This window comes from Scyliorhinus torazame, chromosome 28, assembly GCF_047496885.1.
Source record: "Scyliorhinus torazame isolate Kashiwa2021f chromosome 28, sScyTor2.1, whole genome shotgun sequence".
In the NCBI taxonomy this organism is placed as follows: Eukaryota; Metazoa; Chordata; class Chondrichthyes; order Carcharhiniformes; family Scyliorhinidae; genus Scyliorhinus; species Scyliorhinus torazame.
In genome coordinates this window covers 5,139,076-5,160,381 of record NC_092734.1, presented here as the reverse complement: position 1 = coordinate 5,160,381, position 21,306 = coordinate 5,139,076, and the positions used below count along the sequence as shown (strand labels likewise).

At 48.2% G+C, this 21,306-nt stretch overlaps 1 protein-coding gene and 1 long non-coding RNA gene across 7 annotated transcripts in view; one reads left to right on the top strand and one right to left on the bottom strand.

The window, feature by feature from the left end:
- Positions 1 to 21,306, top strand: part of ccser2a (coiled-coil serine-rich protein 2a) — an 883,756-nt gene that overhangs the window by 565,745 nt on the left and 296,705 nt on the right. The gene's annotated exons all lie outside the window — the stretch shown is intronic.
- LOC140403443 (uncharacterized) overlaps positions 15,668 to 21,306 on the bottom strand; it is an 11,074-nt gene continuing 5,435 nt past the window's right edge. The window contains exon 3 of the long non-coding RNA XR_011938314.1: positions 15,668 to 15,964. This is a non-coding gene — a long non-coding RNA (uncharacterized lncRNA). The remainder of the gene's footprint in view (positions 15,965 to 21,306) is intronic.

The window sequence follows — 21,306 nt, the reverse complement described above, 5'->3', positions numbered from 1 at the left end:
GTGCAAACCTCTGCTGTGATGAGTGTGCAGTAGAAAAGGAATGTTTTATGTCCAGAATAATATTTACTTCCACTGTCACAACCAGTACCCTCGTCTGTCAGGATCTGTGACTATTTTGCAAGTAAGTGGATCATAATTTGATTGGGAGGGAGTGCCATTTTTCTTTGAGTGCTGGGAGTTACGGTAAGAGTGGGAGTTGGGCAGTGGGGGAGCGGAGATGTAAAAAGAGCGGGAGCAGCAAGTTAGAGCGGAGATTTAAAAAGAGCGGGAGCTGAGAGTCAGACGGAGATTTAAAAAGAGCGGGAGCTGAGAGTCAGACGGAGATTTAAAAAGAGTGGAGCAGAGATTTAAAAAGAGTGGGAGCCGAGGGTCAGCGGGAGGAGCCGAGGGCCAGGGGGAGGAGCCGAGGGCCAGGGGGAGGAGCCGAGGGTCAGAGGGGGAGGAGCCGAGGGTCAGAGGGGGAGGGGCCGAGGGTCAGAGGGCGAGGGGCCGATGGTCAGAGGGCGAGGAGCCGAGGGTCAGAGGGCGAGGAGGCGAATGTCAGAGGGCGAGGAGCCTAGGGTCAGAGGGCTAGGAGCCAAGGGTCAGAGGGCGAGGAGCCGAGGGTCAGAGGGCGAGGAGCCGAGGGTCAGAGGGCGAGGAGCCGAGGGTCAGCGGGCGAGGAGCCGAGGGTCAGCGGGCGAGGAGCCGAGGGTCAGAGGGCGAGGAGCCGAATGTCAGAGGGCGAGGAGCCGAGGGTCAGAGGGCGAGGAGCCGAGGGTCAGAGGGCGAGGAGCCGAGGGTCAGAGGGCGAGGAGCCGAGGGTCAGAGGGCGAGGAGCCGAGGGTCAGAGAAGCGAGGAGCCGAGGGTCAGCGGGCGAGGAGCCGAGGGTCAGCGGGCGAGGAGCCGAATGTCAGAGGGCGAGGAGCCGAGGGTCAGAGGGCGAGGAGCCGAGGGTCAGAGGGCGAGGAGCCGAGGGTCAGAGGGCGAGGAGCCGAGGGTCAGAGGGCGAGGAGCCGAGGGTCAGAGGGCGAGGAGCCGAGGGTCAGAGGGCGAGGAGCCGAGGGTCAGAGGGCGAGGGTCAGAGGGCGAGGAGCCGAGGGTCAGAGGGCAAGGGTCCGAGGGTGAGGAGCCGAGGTTCCGAGGGTGAGGAGCCGAGGTTCCGAGGGCGAGGAGCCGAGGGTGAGAGGGGGAGGAGCCGAGGGGGTGAGAGGGGGAGGAGCCGAGGGGGAGCCGAGGGTGAGGGGGGGGGGAGCCGAGGGTCGGGGGGGGGGGGGGAGCCGAGGGTCAGGGGGGGGGGGGGGGGGGGGGAGCCGAGGGTCAGGGGGGGGGGGGGGGGGGAGCCGAGGGTCGGGGGGGGGGGAGCCGCGAGGGACATCTCTGGGCAGCCGGAGTGACATCATAGAAAAACGATAAACTCATTGGCTTGTGAGTAACTGATAATATGCATTGCCTGTTGTAAATTGCTTTCAGATTAAAGATAAAAAAAGAAACATTTCACGTTTGAATTTTGAATAATGCTTCAGGACCAGGGTATCAGTGGCAAGGGAGGAAGGGAAATGGAGGTCGGTTAGTGGGTGAAGTATTTAGTTTAATGAGCAGCTATCATTCCAGTGCTTCATGGAAAGGCTGCATTAATGGAGACGTTGCTGAATGGTTTTCATTGATTTAATTTGTTAGGTTGTCGTGGCATTGTTCAGTGTAGCAGTGGTACACAGCACAAGTCCCACAATATTTATCTTTATCAAGTGTTTCATAACACTTTTGTCAGCTACTTTCCTAATTCACAACAGAGGTGTAGTTTGAGAATTATTTTTTTTTAAATCAAATTTTTGATCAAAAAGAATTTTCCATTTTTACAACTTTGTAACAAAATGTACATTGACCGTTATTTAAACAATATATTAAACTAACAAGTGCAGAAAAAGAACAAGACAAAATAAATAATAATACTGAAAAAATAAATATAAACAACTAGCATGGAAAGAAAGAAAGAAAAAAAAAACAACCAAACACCGAATACACCCTCCTCTCCCCCCTCCCCCCTGGGTTGCTGCTGCTGTCTTTCCTGTTTTCCCTTATCGCTTTGCGAGATAGTCAAGGAACAGTTGCCACCGCCTGGTGAACCCTTGAGCCGAACCTCTTAGTGCGTATTTTATTCGCTCCAATTTTATAAACCCTGCCATGTCGTTTATCCAGGCCTCCACGCCCGGGGGTTTAGCTTCTTTCCACATAAGTAGAATGGCTACTAGGGACGCAAAGGCCAAAACATCGGCCTCTTTCGCCTCCTGCACTCCCGGTTCTTCTGCAACCCCAAATATAGCTAACCCCCAGCTCGGTTCGACCCGGACACCCACCACCTTTGAGATCACTCTTGCCACACCCACCCAGAACCCATGCAATACCGGACATGACCAAAACATGTGGGTGTGGTTCGCCGGGCATCCCGCGCACCTCCCGCACCTATCCTCCACTCCAAAAAATCTGCTCAGCCTTGCTCCCGTCATACGCGCCCTGTGTAGAACCTTGAATTGGATCAGGCTAAGCCTGGCACACGAGGACGAGGAATTTACCCTACTTAGGGCATCTGCCCACAGCCCCTCCTCAATCTCTTCCCCCAGCTCCTCCTCCCATTTACCCTTCAGCTCCTCTACCATCGTCTCCCCCTCGTCTCTCATTTCCCTGTATATATCGGACACTTTACCTTCACCAACCCATGCCCCCGAAATCACTCTGTCCTGGATCCCTTGCGCCGGGAGCTGCGGAAATTCCCTCACCTGTTGCCTCGCAAATGCCCTCACTTGCATATATCGGAAGGCATTCCCAGGTGGCAACCCGTATTTTTCTACCAATGCTCCCAAACTCGCGAACATCCCGTCCAAGAACAAGTCCTTCAACTTCCCAATTCCTGCTCGCTGCCAAGATTGGAATCCCCCATCTATCCTCCCCGGGACGAACCTGTGATTGTTCCTTATCGGGGACCACACCGAGGCACCCGTCACTCCTCGGTCGTCTCCACTGCCCCCAAATCTTCAAAGTCGCCACCACTACTGGGTTTGTGGTGTATTCTTTCGGGGGGAACGGTAACGGCGCCGTCGCCAGTGCTTTTAAACTTGTCCCCTTACAGGACGCCATCTCCAGCCTTTTCCACGCTGCCCCTTCTTCTTCCCTCATCCACTTACATATCATAGACACGTTGGCGGCCCAATAATAGTCACTCAGACTCGGCAGTGCCAATCCCCCTCTGTCCCTACTGCGCTGCAGGAACCCCCTCTTTACCCTCGGGGTCTTTCCAGCCCACACAAAGCTCATAATACTCCTGTCCACTTTCTTGAAAAAGGCCTTTGTAATCAGTATGGGGAGGCACTGAAACACGAAAAGAAACCTCGGGAGGGCCACCATTTTAACCGCCTGTACTCTGCCCGCCAATGACAGGGGCACCATGTCCCACCTCTTAAAGTCCTCCTCCATCTGCTCTACCAGTCGCGTCAAGTTAAGTTTATGCAAGGTTCCCCAGTTCCTGGCCACCTGGATCCCTAGATATCGGAAGTCCCTTGCTACTCTCCTCAGCGGCAGATCGTCTATTCCCCTGCCCTGTTCCCCGGGGTGCATCACAAAAAGTTCACTCTTTCCCATATTCAATTTATATCCCGAGAACTCTCCAAACTCCCTGAGTGTCTGCATTATCTCTGGCATCCCCTCCACTGGGTCCGCCACATATAGCAACAAATCATCCGCATATAATGACACCCGATGTTCCTCTCCTCCTCTGAGCACCCCCCTCCACTTCTTAGAGCCCCTCAGCGCTATGGCCAATGGCTCGATTGCCAACGCGAACAGTAACGGGGACAGGGGGCACCCTTGTCTTGTGCCCCTATGTAATCGGAAATAGTCGGATCGTTGCCTGTTTGTAACCACGCTTGCCACCGGGGCCCCGTACAGGAGCTGAACCCCTCTCCAAATCCAAATCTCTTCAGTACCTCCCACAGGTAGTCCCACTCCACTCTATCAAATGCCTTCTCTGCATCCATCGCCACCACTATCTCCGCCTCCCCCTCCGGTGGGGGCGTCATCATCACCCCCAGCAACCTTCGTATATTGGCATTCAATTGCCTCCCTTTAACAAACCCTGTCTGGTCGTCATGACCCACCCCTGGGACGCACTCCTCTATCCTTGTCGCCATCACTTTGGCCAGTAACTTGGCATCTACATTTAGGAGGGAGATGGGCCTGTATGACCCGCACTGCAGCGGGTCTTTGTCTCGTTTCAGGATCAACGATATCGTCGCCTCCGACATTGTCGGGGGTAGTGTCCCCCTTTCCTTAGCCTCATTGAAGGTTCTCGCCAGGAGTGGGGCCAGTAGGTCCACATATTTCCTGTAAAATTTCACCGGGAACCCATCTGGTCCCGGGGCCTTTCCTGCCTGCATGTTCCCAATTCCTTTAATCACCTCGTCCACCTCAATCTGCGTTCCCAAACCTGCCACCTCCTGCTCCTCAACCCTCGGGAACTCCAGCTGGTCCAGGAAGTGTATCATTCCCTCTTTCCCCTCCGGGGGTTGGGACTTATACAGCCTCTCATAAAATGACTTAAACACCCCGTTCACCCTCCCCGCTCTCTGCTCCATTCTTCCCTCCCCGTCCCTAACTCCTCCGATCTCTCTCGCCGCCCCCCTCTTCCTAAGTTGTTGGGCCATCATTCGGCTCGCCTTTTCCCCCATACTCGTATTGTATTCCCTGTGCCTTCCTCCACTGCGTCTCCGCCTTACCCGTGGTCAGCAGGTCAAACTCCGTCTGTAGTCTCCGTCTTTCCCTGTATAGCCCTTCATCCGGGGCCTCCGCATATTGCCTATCCACTCTCAGAATCTCCCCAATCAGTCTCTCCCTTTCTTTACCCTCTTGTTTCCCCCTGTGGGCTCTTATGGAAATCAGCTCCCCCCTAACCACCGCCTTCAGCGCCTCCCATACTACTCCCACCTGGACCGCTCCATCATCATTGACCTCTAGGTATCTTTCAATACATCCCCTCACCCTTCCACATACCCCCTCATCCGCCAACAGTCCCATGTCTAATCTCCAAAGTGGGCGCTGCTCCTTCTCCTCTCCTAGATCCAGATCCACCCAATGTGGGGCGTGATCTGAAACGGCTATAGCCGAATATTCCGTTCCTACCACTTTCGGGATCAGCGCTCTTCCTAGACAAAAAAAGTCTATCTGGGAGTATACTTTATGGACGTGGGAGAAGAAGGAAAACTCTTTACTCCTCGGTCTAGCAAATCTCCAGGGATCTACTCCTCCCATCTGCTCCATAAACCCCTTAAGCACCTTGGCCGCCGCCGGCCTCCTCCCGGTCCTAGATCTGGACCGATCCAGCCCTGGGTCCAGCACCGTGTTGAAGTTTTCCCCCCCCCCCCCATTACCAAATTTCCCATCTCTAGGTCCGGGATGCGCCCCAACATACGCTTCATAAAACCCGCGTCATCCCAGTTCGGGGCATATACGTTCACCAGCACCACTGCCTCACCTTGCAATCTGCCACTCACCATCACATACCTGCCCCCCACTGTCCACCACTATGGTCTTAGCCTCAAACGATACCCATTTCCCCACCAGTATTGCCACCCCTCTATTTTCCGTATCTAAGCCTGAGTGGAATACCTGTCCCGCCCATCCTTTCCTTAATCTGACCTGATCCGCCAATTTCAGGTGCGTCTCCTGAAGCATAACCACATCCGCCTTCAGTCTTTTTAGGTGCGCAAATACCCTTGCCTTCTTAATCGGCCCATTCAGCCCTCTCACGTTCCACGTGATCAACCGGGTTGGGGGGCCCTTTACCCCCCCCCCCCCCATCGTCGACTAGCCATCCCCTTTTTTAAACCAGCTCCTCACCTGGGTCCCACGCACCCATTTGTCCCCCAGACGGCGCCCTCCCGCCCCGACCATCCCATCCCGTATCAGCTCCCCCTTACCCTCAGCAGCAACAACCCAGTTAATCCCCCCCCCCCCCCCCCCCCCCGCTAAATTCCCTTCTAGCTTGATTGCTCCCCCCATATTGCTTCCGGGAGTCAGCAAACTCTGGCTGATCTCGGCTTCCCCCGTTTACCCTTGGCCTCCCTGTGTGTGAGGCCCCCTTCCTTCCTGCGCCCACTTTTCCCGCCGCAATTTCCATAGCGCGGGAAAAAAAATGCGCTTCCCTCTCGGCCCCGCCCCTAGTGGCGCAACTCCCTCTCCCCTTCCCTGTCCCCTTCCCCACCGGCGCCCACATTTCTTCGTGTGTCCCCCCTCAGGGGGGGTGGGGGAGAAAAATTCTCCCGTCTAACATTTTTACAGATAAACCCTCCCCCTCTCCCCCTTAGCATTTCTTTGCCACCACGTCGCTACTTCTTTCCAAACATCAATTCCTCAAATCTAGTCCAACTTCTCTTTTTGAATAAATGTCCACGCCTTCTCTGCCGTCTCAAAGTAGTGGTGTTTGCCCTGGTGTGTAACCTACAGTCTTGCCGGCTGCAGCATTCCAAATTTTACTTTCTTCCTGTGGAGCACCGCCTTGGCCCGATTGAAACTCGCCCTCCTTCTCGCCACCTCCGCACTCCAATCTTGATACATGCGGATCACCGCGTTCTCCCACCTGCTACTCCGTGTCTTCTTAGCCCATCTCAGGACCATCTCCCTGTCCTTGTAGCGGTGGAACCTCACCACTATTGCTCGCGGTGTTTCCCCTGCCTTTGGTCTTCTCACGAGTACCCGGTATGCTCCCTCCACTTCCAGGTGGCCCGTCGGGGCCTCAGCTCCCATTAAAGTGTGGAGCATCGTACTCACATACGCCCCAACATCAGCTCCCTCTGTCCCTTCGGGAAGACCCAAAATCCTTAGATTCTTCCTCCTCGAGCTATTTTCCAGGGCTTCCAGCCTTTCCATGCACCTCTTATTCAGTGCCTCGTGCGTCTCCGTCTTCACCACCAGGCCCTGTATCTCACCTTCATTCTCGGCTGCCTTTGCCTTCACTCCACGGAGCTCCATCGCCTGGGTCTTTTGCGTCTCCTTCAATCCCTCAATCGCCAGCAACATCGGCGCCAGCACCTCCTTCTTGAGCTCCTCCACACATTGTCGGATGAACTCCTGCTGTTCCGGGCCCCATACCATCTGGGCTCCCTCAGCCGCCATCTTGCTTCTCCCTTCTCTTCTCTGTCGCTGCTCCAGAGGATCCTCCGCAATCTGGCCACTACTATCACTTCTTTCCATCCACACCCGGGGGGACTCCTTCCTTTGTCGCCTCACACTGGGTTTGGCCGTCAAAAATTTCCATTGGGGCTCCCGATAAGAGCCCAAAAGTCCATTGAAACGGGAGGTGCCGAAACGTGCGGCTTAGCTGGTCATCGCCGCAACCGGAAGTCTCTAGTTTGAGAATTTTTAAGTTCAACTGCTCAATTATATGTGGCTGCAATAAGTTTAATTGGAATTAAATTGCTGGAAGCTGATCTGGTGGGCAGAATGCACAGTGGCTGTCCTGCCCTGTGAAACACAGATGGAGGCCGTTCAGCCTAATTCTTTGCTTCAGCATTGCAAAGCAAATTCTCTGCTCTGTTTTGCCTACAGTCCAGTGTTGCTCTGATCCATCCAATTTTCCTGTGTGCTCTCTGTCTCAATAACTCAATGCCAAAGTATTCTATCCTACCATAACCCACTTTGAAAAAAGGTTTTGCCTCATCACTCTGCCTGAATATTTTGGATTGATAACCCCTTGACCCGGCACCTCAACCAGAGGAAATTCACTTCCATCTTATCCATTCGTAGCATTGAAAATACTATATTATTTACTTAAAGCTGCTCATGGGGTGAACATAGAACATAGAACGATACAGCGCGGTACAGGCCCTTCGGCCCACGATTTTGCACCGAAACAAAAGCCATCTAACCTACACTATGCCATTATCATCCATATGCTTATCCAATAAACTTTTAAATGCCCTCAATGTTGGCGAGTTCACTACTGTAGCAGGTAGGGCATTCCACGGCCTCACTACTCTTTGCGTAAAGAACCTACCTCTGGCCTCTGTCCTATATCTATTACCCCTCAGTTTAAAGCTATGTCCCCTCGTACCAGCCATTTCCATCCGCGGGAGAAGACTCTCACTGTCCACCCTATCTAACCCCCTGATCATTTTGTATGCCTCTATTAAGTCTCCTCTTAACCACCTTCTCTCCAACGAAAACAACCTCAAGTCCATCAGCCTTTCCTCATAAGATTTTCCCTCCATACCAGGCAACATCCTGGTAAATCTCCTCTGCACCCGCTCCAAAGCCTCCACGTCCTTCCTATAATGCGGTGACCAGAACTGTACGCAATACTCCAAATGCGGCCGTACCAGAGTTCTGTACAGCTGCAACATGACCTCCTGACTCCGGAACTCAATCCCTCTACCAATAAAGGCCAACACTCCATAGGCCTTCTTCACAACCCTATCAACCTGGGTGGCAACTTTCAGGGATCTGTGTACATGGACACCTAGATCCCTCTGCTCATCCACACTTCCAAGAACTTTACCATTAGCCAAATATTCCGCATTCCTGTTATTCCTTCCAAAGTGAATCACCTCACACTTCTCTACATTAAACTCCATTTGCCACCTCTCAGCCCAGCTCTGCAGCTTATCTATATCCCTCTGTAACCTGCTACATCCTTCCACACTATCGACAACACCACCGACTTTAGTATCGTCTGCAAATTTACTCACCCACCCTTCTGCGCCTTCCTCTAGGTCATTGATAAAAATGACAAACAGCAACGGCCCCAGAACAGATCCTTGTGGTACTCCACTTGTAACTGAACTCCATTCTGAACATTTCCCATCAACCACCACCCTCTGTCTTCTTTCAGCTAGCCAATTTCTGATCCACATCTCTAAATCACCCTCAATCCCCAACCTCCGTATTTTCTGCAATAGCCTAGCGTGGGGAACCTTATCAAACGCTTTGCTGAAATCCATATACACCACATCAACTGCTCTACCCTCGTCTACCTGTTCAGACACCTTCTCAAAGAACTCGATAAGGTTTGTGAGGCATGACCTACCCTTCACGTAGCCATGCTGACTATCCCTGATCATATTATTCCTATCTAGATGATTATAAATCTTGTCTCTTATAATCCCCTCCAAGACTTTACCCACTACAGACGTGAGGCTCACCGGTCTATAGTTGACGGGGTTGTCTCTGCTCCCCTTTTTGAACAAAGGGACCACATTTGCTATCCTCCAGTCCTCTGGCACTATTCCTGTAGCCAATGATGACATAAAAATCAAAGCCAAAGGTCCAGCAATCTCTTCCCTGGCCTCCCAGAGAATCGTAGGATAAATCCCATCAGGACCCGGGGACTTATCTATTTTCAGCCTGTCCAGAATTGCCAACACCTCTTCCCTACGTACCTCAATGCCATCTATTCTATTAGCCTGGGTCTCAGCATTCTCCTCCACAACATTCTCTTTTTCCTGAGTGAATACTGACGAAAAATATTCATTTTGTATCTCGCCTATCTCTTCAGACTCCACACACAACTTCCCATCCCTGTCCTTGACTGGTCCTACTCTTTCCCTAGTCATTCGCTTATTCCTGACATACCTATAGAAAGCTTTTGGGTTTTCCTTGATCCTACCTGCCAAATACTTCTCATGTCCCCTCCTTGCTTGTCTTAGCTCTCTCTTTAGATCCTTCCTCGCTACCTTGTAACTATCCATCGCCCCAACTGAAACTTCACACCTCATCTTCACATAGGCCTCCTTCTTCCTCTTAACAAGAGATTCCACTTCTTTGGTAAACCACGGTTCCCTCGCTCGACGCCTTCCTCCCTGCCTGACCGGTACATACTTATCAAGAACACGCAGTAGCTGATCCTTGAACAAGCTCCACTTATCCAGTGTGCCCAACATTTGCAGCCTACTTCTCCACCTTATCCCCCCCAAGTCACGTCTGATGGCATCATAATTGCCCTTCCCCCAGCTATAACTCTTGCCCTGCGGTGTATACTTATCCCTTTCCATCATTAACGTAAATGTCACCGAATTGTGGGCACTGTCCCCAAAGTGCTCTCCTACCTCCAAATCCAACTCCTGGCCTGGTTCATTACCCAAAACCAAATCCAACGTGGCCTCGGCTCTTGTTGGCCTGTCAACATATTGTGTCAGGAAACCCTCCTGCACACGCTGTACAAAAAACGACCCATCTAATGTACTCGAACTGTATCTTTTCCAGTCAATATTTGGAAAGTTAAAGTCTCCCATAATAACTACCCTGTTACTTTCGCTCTTATCCAGGATCATCCTCGCCATCCTTTCCTCTACATCCCTAGAACTATTTGGAGGCCTATAGAAGACTCCCAACAGTGTGACCTCTCCTTTCATGTTTCTAACCTCAGCCCATACTACCTCGGAAGATGAGTCCCCATCTAGCATCCTCTCCGCCACCGTAATACTGCTCTTGACTAGCAGCGCCACACCTCCCCCTCTTTTGCATCCTTCTCTGAGCTTACTAAAACACCTAAACCCCGGAACCTGCAACATCCATTCCTGTCCCTGCTCTATCCATGTCTCCGAAATGGCCACAACATCGAAGTCCCAGGTACCAACCCATGCTGCCAGTTCCCCTACCTTATTTCGTATACTCCTGGCATTGAAGTAGACACACTTCAAACCACCTACCTGAACACTGGCCCCCTCCTGCGACGTCAAATCTGTGCTCCTGACCTCTATACTCTCATTCTCCCTTACCCTAAAACTACAATCCAGGTTCCCATGCCCCTGCTGCATTAGTTTAAACCCCCCCAAAGAGCACTAACAAATCTCCCCCCCCCCCCCCCCCCCCCAGGATATTTGTGCCCCGCAGGTTCAGATGTAGACCATCCTGTCTGTAGAGGTCCCACCTTCCCCAGAAAGAGCCCCAGTTATCCAGAAATCTGAATCCCTCCCGCCTGCACCATCCCTGTAGCCACGTGTTTAATTGCTCTCTCTCCCTATTCCTCATCTCACTATCACGTGGCACGGGCAACAACCCAGAGATAACAACTCTGTTTGTTCTAGTGAACATTCATCAATTGAAGTAATTTGTGTGCCTTTCATTATATTGGGCTCATTCTAGAAGTCATTCTACAAGAGTGAGAATGGGCACGACCCAGATACTTAAAAAAAATTATTCCTTTCATGGGATGTGGGTGTTTCTGACTGGGCAATTCTCCTTGAGGTGACATTTAAGCACATTGCTGTGGGTCTGGAGTCACATGTAGGCCAGACCGGGTAAGGACGGCAGATTTCCTTCCCTAAAGGACATTAGTGAACCAGATGGGTTTTTACGACAATTGACAATGCCTTTTAATTCCAGACTTTTATTTAATTCAAATGCTATCATATCGAACGGGGGTCCCTGGACCATTACCCTGGGTCTCTCGAATATTAGTCCAATGATAATATCACTACGCCACTGCCTCCATGTATAGGTGAATTGTCTACTCCTATCACCTCACTCATTGCCATTTTCAATACAGCCTTGTACGATGTGGACTTTCTTTTTTCGTACCAACATGGTCCAGACTTAATTTTCTGTTATATCTGACGGATCATCTGTCCTATGGCTGCACCATGACATGATAAGCCAGTATTATTGATCTACTCTGTTAGATTGGGATTTAACATTTGCATTAGATTTTATTCAATTTTGAGGAAAGATGTACTGATATTTATTGGGATTTGTAGTTGAACATTTTGTTCCAGCAAATTCTAATACTTAGGACATAAGTTCCCTTTCCATGCATCTGTTCAGCAGCTCTGAAATAAATCCTTTCACATTCCAGCTAGGTTTGGAGTAATGAATATTGAATTGCCTCATGCAAAAGTCAATGCAGGTTATAGTGCTTCTCAGATAATTCTTAGCGAATGATCAGTCGTATTTAGTCTAAGTTTGCTGATGAGGCCAATGTTTGAATACTACTGCATAGAATTCGGTTAACCGTGTACAATATCTGTACTGAAGATGCCTGGGTGAAAATAGAGCCAAAGTTCCTCAATGTGGTGTAAAAAAAGCAAAAAATGATTCCAAGTTCTTTCTACCAACTTCCTCTGTTGGGGACCATCTGAACCTGGAAGTGGAGCGGGAGCTCTGCTTGCCTACCTGCTATCAGAGAGCAGAGTGACTGCTTCTGAAACTTGGCTACATGGCTGAACTTGTGGGCAACACGGTAGCACAGTGGTTAGCACTGTTTCTTCACAGCTCCAGGGTCCCAAGTTCAATTCCCGGCTTGGGTCACTGTCTGTGCGGAGTCTGCACGTTCTCCCCGTGTCTGCGTGGGTTTCCTCCGGAAGCTCAGGTTTTCTCCCACAGTCCAAAGATGTGCAGGGTAGGTGGATTGGCCATTATTAAATGCCCTTGGGGTCCAAAAAGGTTAGGTGGAGTTACTGGGTTATGGGGATAGGGTGGAGGCGTGGGCTTAAGTAGTGTGCTCTTTCCAAGGGCCTGTGCAGACTTGATTGGCCGAATGGCCTCCTTCTGCACTGAATTCTATGATATGATACAAACCTAGAAAATAGGAGCAGGCATAAGCAATTTGACCTTTCGAGTCTGCTCTGCATTCAATATGATCATGGCTGATCATGCATCTCAACATCATACTTTCTGCTCTCCCCACACAACTATAGAGTCTAGTCTACCAGCAATTTACTTGAATGTTGCACAACTAAATTTTTTAATAGTGTTCCCGTTTAACTCCAGAACACCACCACTCGGGTAGGAGCAATAGCGTGAGCTGTAGGTGCACAAATAGAGGAGGCAGAGCTTTGGGATTCAAAGATTTAAGAAAAGGAGGAGATTGAATTGGACTTGCCAGAAGGTTCTGCAAATATGAGCCCCAGCAGTGGGATCCTTGTAAATATACACAGAAATAACTCCCGTATAACTAATGAGATCTTTTCTGTGGTTCTGGACACTGGGGAAATAAGGACTTCCGCACAAGTGCCATGTGACGTTTGGCTAGAAGAGATGATGTAGCCAAGGACCGACTGTTTCTACTGAATGCATTCGAATTGGCAAATCACCTTCAGTTATTTTGAAGGTCTTTCATATCAAAAGAAAAAGCATTAATTTTTGCATGAATATTTTAAAAATGTGCAACAGAAATGCAGGTTTTCTATTAAATAATAACTGAAATGACAGTGAATAATTGCCCATTTACCTGACTGATGTGGGTATTGAAATTACCTTGTTTATTAATAAATAAAGGTCAGAATGAACTGGCAGTGCGTAATTTGACATTCGATTAAACATAAGTTGTCACTTTCACATTGGTAAGATTAACCGATGCTATCCTTACAGTGGCACTGTCCCATCGCCAAGTTATTTTTGTGAGTATGCTAAGTAGAGGAAAAGAGTAAGAAAGTGGCATTGGAGTAGAAAGCTTTGAAAGTGTAACTGGCGCAGATATGATGGCCAGAATGGTCTATTCGTTACTGACATTTCTACATGTAATAGCCAGCTGAGACTGAGATTGGAAGAGATTTATCTCAATGTCTGATTCTCACTGTGGAGATAGGAACATGGAGGGGTGTGTCACATGAGTGAGCCTTGGGCATCAGAGGTAAAGATAGAAGAGGAGAGATTAGGCATAGATTTATGGAAAAACGCATTAGATAGTACACATTTGGCTTCACCATTCCATTGAAAGTCCCAAACCCTGCCCTGTTTCCAACTTTCGTTCTCCCCCAGCATTTTTGAAATATAAACCAAATTATTCTGCAATATAAAACAACTTTTAATCGGAGACTATTCTGGTAAAATCAATAAAAATACACAGAGTCTGTGAGCTTCAAGTAAGTAAAGATTTGAATTCAAGCATATGCCAGGAAAGATGCAGCACGGTTGATTTTCAGGATCGATCTCTCTCTCTGATACAAAGTCGGTTTAACCAGTTTGTAGCTTTTAGATATCACATTTCACGACATTGCTTGGAACAAGCTTTAATATTTTAACTCGTATATAACCTAATTAATGTGCTGGACAATCTAAGCTCTTAAATGTTCCCTGATATTTCACCTTTAGTCCCGAGAGTGTGTTTGCAGACCCCTCTCTGTTCTCTGATCATCCGAACAGTTGTTTACTAAGCCGATAAAGGTCATTACGTTTTATAACTTGTATTCTTCGCTAGTTTCCCATAGTACTGGTTACACATCCCATCGTGCCAACAGTATTGGTTACATTTCATATCACGATTAGAAAGAGCTGTAATAACTACATTTGTCTATTCTAAAGCTGTTAATGCACGTTTTAATATTAATCTTAATAAAATCATTTCAATTATCTTCAGAGACCAACCTCAACCCTTCCACCCACTGCTGCTGTAACCTGCATATTAATGGTAGTAGTAAGTTCGAGGGAGGGAGTTTTAGGTGCGCAATAAATTCAAAAACGATCATTTACCTGTAAGTGACGCCACTGCAAGTAATTGTATCAGAGATTGAAATAAATGTTCAGTAAAACCTGATGATGTGAATGATTGTGGGATATTGACTAGTAATATTGAACATTTGCGATCTGCAAACAATTTCCAACATGTATTCTTGTCTGTGTTGGAATCTCCCCTCGCCTTGTCTAATATTGCAGGAGTGAAATGGGCCGATAGCTGTCTAGAGGGTTTTGCAGCCAATGTCTGGATCGATCACCACTTTGAACATGCTGCGATGTGATGCCCTTTCTTCCGCTATTTGTTTATAAATCACCTGAACACACACACACATTAGGAAAAGTGAACTAGCTTTATATAAAAATAAATCATTATACCTGCAGAGTGAAGCAACATATTGAAGTGCTTGGCAGCAAAATAGGCAAAGAGTATGTCATAATTGGAAATATGAATTTTTGCAGTTCTAGTTTGTAAGAGAAAAACTGTCCAGAGAAGCATGGTGCATCTCCTCGACTGGGCAATATTAGATCAACATAAGTTATTGATTTACATTTGTTGCTGGACTGTGCTGATCTCGGTGAGGGGTTGGCTACGAGAGGGGAAAACCCAATATTTCTGGTGGAGAAAAATAAGGTAAAGTAACAATAATGCTACCGTGGCCGGAACACCTAGTGACTGGAGAGGGCAGCAGGAGGTTACCGAGCCTATTTTTAAAACTTCCTCCATCAAATAATCATTGCTATCTAATGTGGCCCAATTATAGAGTCAAAATAAAATCAGACCACCTCAAATAAAACCTGGGCATCGAACATTCTGTCATTATTGGAGGTGTACCAGACTGAGCATCATCAGCCTGCCTCCCATTCCTATCCTGCCCATAGTACAGCTGCTCCTCGCCACTAACTTTCCCTGCTCAAAGCTGCATGTTTCAATTCCGACTAAATCAGCTTTGAAACTTTGCATATTGTTAATATTTGATTTTATTACAAAGTGAGCTTAAATCTTCAATAATTTTAGCCCAAACATGTGTTTGATCTGCACGGTTTCAATTTTCCCATTGAAATGAAGACCGTTATATTTTTGAATGCAATATACCTTAATTACCTCATTAATTAAAAGTTGTTTTATATTATAGCATAATTCAGTCTATATTTTAGAACACGCGTGTATTTTAAATGCAACATCTCTTTAAATCAGAACTGTGTACTTTTTTCTGTTTTTCATTCTATTTTATTGAATTTTCTCACCGAAATTGCATGCTGTGCATCACCAAAAACTTTACTGAAATCACAATGACCGGGGCAGGGAATATTACATCTGACTCATGCAAGACCATTTTATTGTCACTGAAACAGTTAAATTGATAAACATTCAAATCTTTTGTAGACTTCCTGGTCCTTTCCTGCAAACCTCATCTCCAAAATGTGACTATCGTCATAGCATTCAACACTGTGGGCAAATGAGATCATGTAGATCGGGCAGGTGTTTTTCATGTGTTGGTGTAGACTCGATGGGTTGAAGGGCCTCTTCAGTGTATTTCTGTGATTCTGTGAAAAGCAAACATGTTATTTGGGCATTAGAAGAATGATCAGGGACTATATTGCAACCAATCTTTATATTAGTTTAACCTAACAGACTTGAAGGAAGGGTTGTATTCTGACATGTAATACCAGTGGCTGGTTTAGCACAGTGGGCTAAACAGCTGGCTTGTAATGCAGAACAAGGCAGCAGCACGGGTTCAATTACCGTACCGGCCTCCCCGAACAGGCACCGGAATGTGGCGACTAGGGGCTTTTCACAGTATATTATTATGGTTGGTTGGGATGACATTCACTTTAACATTCAGCCTTTTTCAAGGACTGCAGTAACCACAGAGGAATCTGCCTGCTGTCAACCGGAGTCACCCTTAATCACTTTCTCCTTGTGGCTGGAGAGTTCCTCCCAGAGTTGCAGTGTGGATTCCACCCACTAAGGACACAACGGACACTGTGTAGCAACCAAGGGAAATGCAGGGAACAGCACCAGCCCTTGTACACGGCCTTCTTTGGCTTCACAAAGGCCATCACACTGTCAACCATGAGAGAATATGGAGGGTCCTTCTCTGTTTCGGCTGCCCCTAAACGTTTGTCACCATCCCCCGGCTACTCCACAATGACATGCAAGCCATGATCCTGCCCTACTGATCCAGCACAGACCCAATTCACGTTTGGACAGGGGCCAGGCAAGGCTGTGTCATCAGACGCTCCTCTCCATTTTCCTTGCTGCAATGCTTGAACTCGATCTCAGCAAGCTCCCCGCTGGAGTACAGCTAAACTATAGAACAAACAGGAATTCGTTCAACATCCACCACCTGCAGGCCAGACCCGAGGTCGGTCGTTGAAGCACAGGATGCAGGTGACTGGCATAAAGAGACCGAACTTCAAATCATCGGCAATACGTTCACTGAACAGTACAAGAGCTTGGGCCTTGCAGTAAACATACGGACGACAGAGATCCTGTACCAACCTACCCCTGCTACACAGCGCTGCCCCCCCCCCCTCGGTTATCAAGATCCATGACTGGTTCTTGGACAATGTGGACCGCTTTCCATACTTTGGGATCGGACTGTCAACAAGGGCAGACATTGATAATGCTCAACATCACCTTCAGCATGTCAGAGCAGCGTTTGGTTGCCTCAGCAAGGGAGTGTTTTGAAGACCAGGATTTCTGACCCGGCACCAAGCTCAATGGTCCACTGTGTTCTCTCAGGCCAACAGCATTGACCACGCTCGATCAACTCCGCTGGGCGGCCACATTAGGGACATGAGATTCCCGGGACAAGCACTATACTCGCAGCTACGACACTGAGAGCGAGCCACAATGGGCAGAGGGAACACCATCTACACTGAGATGAGGAGAATTTGTACTTTGAGGGCTACGAGTCTTTGGAGCTCTTTTCCTCGAAAGGCAGAAGAAGCAGAGACTTGAATATTTTAAAGAGAGGGCTGATGTATTCTCGATTAATGAGGGGGTAAAGGTTAGGAAGGTAGGGTTGAGATTGGAATCAGATCAGCCATGTTCTTATTGAATAGGTTCAAGGGGCCTGTTCCTCCTAACCCGTATGTCAGTATGTGTAGGTCAGTCTATCACTGGATGTTAGAACGATGTACACTCTTCAAATGTCTCACTTTAATAGCCAGCAGCAATTCTGTTTGCAATCTGTTAATGTGATCTGTAAAAGCTGAATGTGATTGCTGAATGCCATTTTACAGCTGGTCTCGGGACCTACAAACAATGGCTCTCAGCTCTTGTGAATAGGGAGGAATTTTGGTAGCAGTGGTTTAATCCGGACTTTTCACACATGACAAAGCCAAGGACTGGGCATTACAGAGCCAGTTTCCAGGTGGCAATACCTTGATTAAATTGCCGAGATTGCCAGCACGGTAGCACAAGTGGTTAGCACTGTGGCTTCACAGCGCCAGGGTCCCAGGTTTGATTCCCCGCTGGGTCACTTTCTGTGCGGAGTCTGCACGTTCCCCCCCGTGTCTGCGTGGGTTTCCTCCGGGTGCTCCGGTTTCCTCCCACATCCAAAGACGTGCAGGTTAGGTGGATTGGCCATGCTAAATTGCCCTTCGTGACCAAAAAGGTTAGGAGGGGTTATTGGGTTACGGGAATAGGGTTGAAGTGAGGGCTTAAGTGGTCGTTGCAGACTCGATGGGCTGAATGGCCTCCTCCTGCACTCTATGTTCTATATGTTCTAGACTTCAGTTGAACCCTCGTTCCGATTTGTCCACACTGGAAACAGTAATTTGCTGCTGTTTCTATTCCCCACATCATTACTGAGGCTTTACTCCTGGCTCATTCAGTACAAATGTTCTGAGTGCAGCCAGAGTGTTAACACCCTTCAAATATTTCAGATACCTCAACTCTGTGACAATTTACAAAGTCACTAGTGTGGTGATGTGCATCACTGTAAATACATGTAAGCTAGACAGACACTAGAGGGAGCACCAGAAACAACACACACACACACTCAACCAATAGATAAGTTAGATAGGAGGCGACCAATGGACATTCACGATACACAAGGAGGTGACACGACCACAGGGGGGCATTACACCAACCCATACATAAAGGACACCACACACATGATCAGCCCCTTTGGCCGGTGGAGACAGTCAGTGAGGAGAGGCACAGGGTTGATTCAATATTACACCCACCACGTGGAAGACAGCAGATGGTTAGTCAGTTAGGTAGCTGTAATAGGATTAGCAGTAGTGTCGAACTCAAGTTATAAAAGTGTACATAGTGTAAATAAATGAGTTGAAGTTATTTACACGTCTCGACAAGGAAACAACAAAACAACTAGGAACACTGAGTTTCATCCCGTCAAGCACTTTAATCCAGGTTTGACTCCATCCAGGAGTTAAACTCCACATGGTCTGGACCACAAGTGATGAGTGGCAACATGCCCTCTGCTAAGTATGTAATCCCACTGTTACTGAAATCCGATCAGGAGACACGAATGGGATTGAACTCGCTCGCAGGGAGGCCCAGTCGTGGACTTGACGTTAACCACATCCAGTGATGGCAGATTAAGCAATTAATGGAGGGAACATGAGCAAAGTTGTGCCGCACTTTGAATGTTGCATTCGCTTCTGATCACCAAGGGAACCATCCAAATAGAAAAGGACAATATGTAGGCCATCCCCGGCATCTGAGAACTGAGTTATAAGGAAAAGTTGGAAAATTTGGAAGGAATGTGGAAGTAGATCTTGCAGAGGTTTACAAGATAGAATGTGGAAAGAACGGATTCATCCAAGTATTGCTGCAAACAAAGGGGTTGTACATATAAATCTGCAAAATGACAAATTTAGGGTTGATTTTAAAATGATTTTTAATTACAAAAAAGAATGATTGAAACTGGAAAGAGCTCTGGGTTAGTGGTAGCGAAAATGCCAGAGTTTTGTTAATGAAACCATTGAATACGACAATGGGGAGAGAAATTGAAGACTCGTATGTATGCATTCGGCGACCTGATTGGCTTCTCTCAGCTTTTTCTTTTTGTCACCTTGTATACCAAAGCTGAAAGGAAAGTAATTGAAATTGTCAATTGATAATCCAACTGTGGTCTAATTAGAACATCAAAAATCCAGATTTCACATCGTGTTTTGATCTGAATTAAATGAAAGATTTGCCTCCTACTGATCAAGAGCTGACTGTGACAGATTGAAATGTAGGTCTTCGAGGACAGAGTTATTGAGGACAAGCGGTGTGTCTGCTTTAATAATCTATCTGATAGGCAGGCAGTATTGTGTAGAAAATCCGCTGATGTTGTTACCAGGGATAAAATAGCTTGTCTCGGCTAATTTGCAAGGTCCCTTCTGTTGTAATGAAGGGGCCGAGACACAGCTGTTAGTGACACGGTTGAGAATAAGAATCGACTGGCACAGTAGCCACAATGAGTGGAGTGTGATAGGTGAAATGCGGTTTAAACTTGTCTTAATGCAGCACAAGAGGCATGTTTGTAAATCCCATCAGAATGTTTCCATGACTTTGGCACCTTGCTAAAACAATGCCAGGTTTCATTAGAACATATGCCCTGCAGGATCTTGTAGTTTTCTATCTTAAACATTGGCATAGGGAACAGCAAAGTATCAAATAATTTGAGCGCCTCTTAACCATCGCAGTGGTGTGTGAATCTTTTAACTACTTTCTCCATGATTTAATTTGGCAACAGCAAACCACATATCTACACCTGGAGAGACTTATAGAGAATGATTGTTCCTGTGTAACTGCACCATTCTCTGTGGCTAGGAAATGTGATGGAGGAGGGCTCTGTGGGCATGGGTTTGTTTGTTTGGTCTCTGTGGAATTTGCTAAAACATTTAGGCTTTTCTGTGATGCAGTGAAAAGAAAGTTAAGTGAGATATTCCTGCGGTCTCGCCAAACAGGGACCTGTTTGAATTTATTGTGGACTTCGGAATAACAATATTCCCCCAAATATGCAAAACTTGCTTTCGATTATATTACTTCAGCATGAACATAGACTTATCCGAACAGCAGCACGGGAGCACAGTGGGTAGCACAGTTGCCTTGCAGCTCCAAGGTCCCAGGTTCGATTTCTGTCTTGGGTCACTGTCTGTGAGGAGTCTGCACATTCTCCCCGAGTCTGCACATTCTCCCTGTGTCTACGTGGGTTTCGTCCGGGTGCTCCGGTTTCCCCTCATAATCTAAAGATGTGCGGGTTAGATGGATTGGTCATTCTAAATTACCCTTAGTGTCAAAAAAAGGTTGACTGTCTCTGTGTGTCTCTCTGTGTGTCTGTGTCGCTCTCTGTGTCGCTCAGCTCCCTGTGTGTCGCTCCCTGTGTGTCGCTCCCTGTGTGTCGCTCCCTGTGTGTCTCCCCCTGTGTGTCTCCCCCTGTGTGTCTCCCCCTGTGTGTCTCCCCCTGTGTGTCTCCCCCTGTGTGTCTCCCCCTGTGTGTCTCCCCTGTGCGTCTCCCCCTGTGTGTCTCCCCCTGTGTGTCTCCCCCTGTGTGTCTCCCCCTGTGTCTCTCCCCCTGTGTCTCTCCCCCTGTGTCTCTCCCCCTGTGGCTCTCCCCCTGTGGCTCTCCCCCTGTGGCTCTCCCCCTGTGGCTCTCCCCCTGTGGCTCTCCCCCTGTGGCTCTCCCCCTGTGGCTCTCTGTGTGTCTGTGTATGTCTGTGTCTCTGTGTGTCTCTGTCTCTCTCTGTCTTTGTGTGTGTCTCTGCGTGTGTGTGTCTCTGTCTCTGTGTGTGTCTGTGTGTGTGTGTCTGTGTGTTTCTCTGTCTGTGTGTGTGTGTGTGTGTGTGTCTCTCTCTCTCTCTTTCTGTCTGTCTCTCTCTATCTCTCTCTCTGTCTCTCTCTCTCTGTCTCTGCATGTGTGAGT